We start from the raw sequence: 5,048 nt of genomic DNA, 5'->3' as shown, positions 1-5,048 counted from the left end.
CATATTGTCTTTTATTTTAAATTAGGTATATAATGAATTAAGTTGTTAGTTTTTACACATAATGTTTTCTATTGTCAAAGTAAGACTTGAAGATTAAAAGAAAAAAAAAAAAAAAAAGAGCAACAGAGGACAGGAACTCTTTTTGGTGCAGTTGTTCTGGGCCTGGGTGTTTAAGAAAGAGACAAGCGTTCAGGAAGATTTTCTCAGGGACCCAGAAAAAGCATGCACGTTGAGCTTAGCAATGGATTTCCTAGGTGGTACAAATGGTTAACTTTATTGGCTGCTAACCAAAAGGTTGGAGGTTTGAGTCTACCCAGAAGCACCTTGGAAGAAAGGCCTGGCAGTCTACTTCCAAAAAATCAGCCATTGAAAATCCTTTGGAGCACAGTTCTCCTCTAACACACATGGGTCACTATGAGTCAGAATTGACTTGGTGGCAGCAAGTTACTGGTTGAGTTTAGCAGGCTGCACAGAGCGTGCTTTCTGTCTGGAAGCCATGAACTGATCCAGAAATACTCCTGTAGAAAGAACCTTCCTAATTCAGTCTCCAAAAGCCTGCGGTTTTTAAAAAAGAAAGATTAGTTTAAAAAGTTTTTTTTTTTTTGGTGTTTGTAAAGAAGCTGTGAGATGTTGTTGCTGTAGAAATTATTCATCAGACTCCTAACAGATCCAGGGTGGGGGTGGGGTGTGCCTTCTCAAATTACAGAAAAAGAGGAAAGAGAATACCAGGAACTCAAAGTCCTTTTATGCTGCTCTTCTGGGCACTGCCCCTGTAACAGGTATCTGCTAACCTTCTATCTGATTAGCCTTGTCTTTCTCCCATGACAAACAACGGGCGGGCCCTTAATTCCCTTTAACCCCTTCTGCCAGGGGATGGAGCCTGTCTCTACCTGTTTAGCAGCTGCTTCAGCCTGTGGTACCAGGACCCTTTTATCTTGCTTGTCTAACCCTGTTCAGTTCTGGGGAATTTATCTCCCCCTTTTATCATCTCCTGCTCTGAACTGACTGAAGGGACTTTGCATGTTCCTCTCCTCCTGGTACCATAATCCCTCTGGAATGTGCCCTGAAGGGAAGTTTCAACTCTGACTTAGATCCTGACAGCCCAAGACATCAAGGGGTATCCTGCTCAGGGGTGCCCAGCGGGAGATCAGGCTTTACTGGGCAGAGCTAGGGTGTGAACTTGCACGCTTGCCCATCTTAGGACACTTCACATCCCTGGCCTGTTAGTCTCAGTGGGTATTCAGAGCCCCTCAGTTAAAGTTTAGTGTAGAACCTGGGCCGTACGTAGCTCAGCTGGGATACCTTGCTCCCTGGCCCTCAGCCTGCACTGCCCATCAAGGGGGGCACATTGAAAGCCTTCCTTGACTTCTCCTCTGGTCCTTTCCTGCAGGAGGTCCTGCACATAGGAAGTGCCCACAACCGAAGCGCCATGCCCTTTACTGCCTCACCTGCCTCCAGCAGTACCCCCAGGGTCATCACCAACCAGTACAACAACCCAGCTGGCCTCTACTCTTCTGAAAACATCTCCAACTTCAACCACGCCTTGGAGTCAAAGACGGCAGCCAGCGGGGTGGAGACAAATGGCAGCCCGTAAGTCGGCCCAGGAGTACTCCTCCAGGCCAGCCCTGGGAGAGGTTTCTCACACCTGGACCAGGTTCGCCCAGGCTGGTGAAAGAAGGTAGAGCCGCTACCCCAGGGAGGAAAAGGTCTGCTTCAGTGAGTACCGTATTTTTACATAAATAACATGTGTTATATATTTTTTGCAAACGGTGCCATCCCCAATTCGTAAGCGTGCTACGCTAATTTTTTTTACAGCAACATGTTAAAAAAAAATAGCATAGTGCACTTACGAAAATACCAGGGGGATGTGATTGGCAAAAAAACCCCATGTAACGTGCATTATTTGTGTAAAAATACGATAGTGTCTACATTCGTTTCCCTCCTCTATAAAAATGATGCCCTGGTGGCTCAGTGGTTAAAGTGCTTGGCTGCTAACTGAAAGGTTGGTGGTTTGAACCCACCAGCTGCTCTGTGGGAGAAAGATGTGGCAGTCTGCTTTCAAAAAGATTACAGCCTTCAAAACTGTATGGGGCAGTTCTGCTGTATCCTCTAGGGCTGCTATGAGTGGAATCAACTGGCCAGTAGTGGGTTTGGTTTTTTTTTTTTTTTTTTGTATAAAAATGAAGTAACACTACCTAGCTTGTAGAGTCATGTAAAAATAAGAAAAAAACATGGACAATGTCCAGCATTATGTGTGGCACAAACTGATTAATCTCTGAGACCTATTGTTAATATCGTCCTGATTTCTGTGGTCATCATCATCTTGTGATTGACCATACCCTTCCTTGGCAGGAGAAATTCCCCAGTGTTTATAGTTGGGGAGTGTTTGAGAGGAGCAAGTGTAGCTTCTGCTTGTGTTCACTGATTGAAGTGAGGGAGAAGTACTTTATGATGCACATTTTCGGTGAAGCAGGGTTTGCTCCCCCCCACCCCCCCACCATGGACCAGAAAGTGTAAAAGGTGGAGACTTCCATAAGGATATGTTCCTCTCACAGGAACAGTTTCTGAGCTGTGGGCAGAGGCAGAGGCAGCAGAGGCAGCTGAACCAAGGGCAGTGGCAGGGCTGCAGATGGAAAGGGTGGAGTGTCCGAGGAAGCATCTTCTCAGGGCTGGGAGGCAGGTCCTCCCCTGTTTTTTTTTTTTTAATTTTTTTAATTGTTGTAATTAAATGAAGTTTACATTTCAAGTTAGTCTCCCATACAAATTTTTTTTTTACATACATTTTTATGAGACCCTAATTGCTCACCCCATTTTGTGACAGCACACTCCTCCTTTCCGCCCCTGATTCCCCATGACCATTCAACCAGCTCCTAACTCTCTCTGCCTTCCCATCTCACCTCTGGACAGAAGCTGCCCCTTTGGTCTCTTGTGTCTACTTGACTAAGAGACACACTCTTCATGAGTATCACTTTATGTCCCACAGTCCAGTCCAATTCCTGTCTGAAGAGTTGGCCTCGGAAATTGTTTTTGTTCTGGGCTGATGGAGAGTCCAGGGGCCATGCTTTCCGGGGCGCCTCCAGTCTCAGTCAGACCATTAAGTCTGGTCTTCTTACTAGAATTTGAGTTCTGCACCCCATCCTTCTACTGCTCCATCAGCGACCCTCTGTTGTGTTCCCAGGTCCCTTCCTGTTGCAGACCATTTGGTGCAGTTGCCTCTGAGTCTTTATCAAAAGGTTCCTCAGGTCTTCCCAGCAGGGGTGCCCAGCCTCTGTCCATCCCAAACTGGCTGAGGATGAATCCAGAAACAGTGGGAATACTAGCAGCAGCCCATGGCAAACGAACTGGGTTTGAGGATGTAGAGTAAGAGATGAGACCAGATCTCTGTGGGTGGAAACGGGTTGGACTAGATGAGGGGCTTCAACATCAAATGCCCAAAGGTGGCTGGCAGGATAAGGATATGAGAGCAGAGCTCTGAGCACAAACGAGGGAGCAGAGAGGGCTGTAGGGGGCTGGGAAGCATATGCCCCATCCAGAGTGGGGATGCTGCTCCGTGCTCCAGCCGGACCTGCCTGCAGGTCAGATGTTCCCATTTAGGATGATTCCTTTGATTAAAGCAGAAGTTGGAAAGCCTCTTTTTATCTGAAATCTCTTGACTTCTAAATGTTAGTGATAAGCCAGATTTGTTTGAAAACATTATGTGGACCAGACTTGTCTCATCTCTGAGGATCTTTCCCACTTGGTGTCCTCAGTTCTTACATTAACTCTGAAGGTCACTTTCTTTTCAATTTCTCCCCAATTCACCTTTAACAAGAATCTGCCCAGCTTCTAGGAAAATTAAATTGCAAATAAATTGCTTCACATGCCAGTTAGGAGAGGCTGAGGTACCAGAGGTTCCAAACTAGTTACATGTTTGGAAAGGACTGTTGGGAACCCCTCTCGAAGGCTCAGGTACACTGTGCATATAGCCTCTCCACCCCAGAAAGAGAGACAGACGCTATTGGGCACCCCCTGCATACAGTCCTCTCTGCCCAGTACTGAGAGGGTGTTATGATTGCCTTTAAAGTTTCTTAAATGCTAGTAGGCGAGAGGAACAAACACACTTTTGTAACGGTCATTGAAGGAGCCCTGCTGTTAACAATGGTTAAACGCTTGGCTGCTAACTGAAAGACTGGTGGTTCGAACCCACCCAGTGGCTCTGTGGGAGATGGACCTGTTGATTTGCTTCCATAGAGATTATAGCCAAGAAGATCCTGTGGGGGCAGTTCTACTTTGTCACTTGGGGTCTCCATGAGTTGGAATCGACTTGACGGCACCCAACAACAAAGGTCATTGGCATTTTATCATAGTAATCAAGGCTAAGTGGCAACTTAATGCTGCTACTTTCCCCAAATTCTGGTACCTGCAAGGCCTTACTGGCTTGAGATATGATGCCCTTCAAGGTGGCTGTGGGGACATTTGGGATACCTGAGTATAGAGGGCCTCCAAGCATTCCATGTGCATACTCAAGAAGGAAACTCCACCTGAGCAATCCAGCAAGGAGCCGAGTGTGAAAACTGAGGACTATGATCTGATTCTTTGCAGCTTTGGTGCTGGGGAAAGCTGAGAACATGACCCCCTTTTGCTGTCTCAGAGTGGAATGTTCTGTGATCTTCATTTAATAACCCAGGAAATGACGCATTTTTTTTTTTTTTTGAATATACTTGATTTTATTTCTTTCATCTACCTTATATTGATTTCTTATTTTACATCATTGTTTGCCATGTGTATTTTTTCTTTCTTTCTTTTTTTTTTTAGCTATTTCTCCATTTTCCCCTGTTCATTTTTTTTATTTATTTTAATTATTTTTTTAATTGTACTTCAGGTGAAGGCTTACAGAACAAACAGTTTCTCATGAAACAGTAGTACACATATTGTTTTATGACATTGGTTAACAGCCCCACAACATGTCAACCCTCTCCCTTCTCGACCTTTTTTTTTTTTTTGGGTGAAAATATACATAGCCAAAGATTACACCATTTCAAAAATTTCTACACGCACAGTTCAGTGAC

At 45.1% G+C, this 5,048-nt stretch overlaps 1 protein-coding gene across 1 annotated transcript in view; it reads left to right on the top strand.

Annotated features, from left to right (window-relative positions):
- Positions 1-5,048, top strand: part of PDLIM1 (PDZ and LIM domain 1) — a 48,034-nt gene that overhangs the window by 26,411 nt on the left and 16,575 nt on the right. The window lies entirely within an intron of this gene.

Source organism: Trichechus manatus, unplaced genomic scaffold (genome assembly GCF_000243295.1).
Source record: "Trichechus manatus latirostris isolate Lorelei unplaced genomic scaffold, TriManLat1.0 scaffold00007, whole genome shotgun sequence".
Taxonomy (NCBI): Eukaryota; Metazoa; Chordata; class Mammalia; order Sirenia; family Trichechidae; genus Trichechus; species Trichechus manatus.
This window is presented reverse-complemented; position numbering and strand designations above follow the sequence as displayed.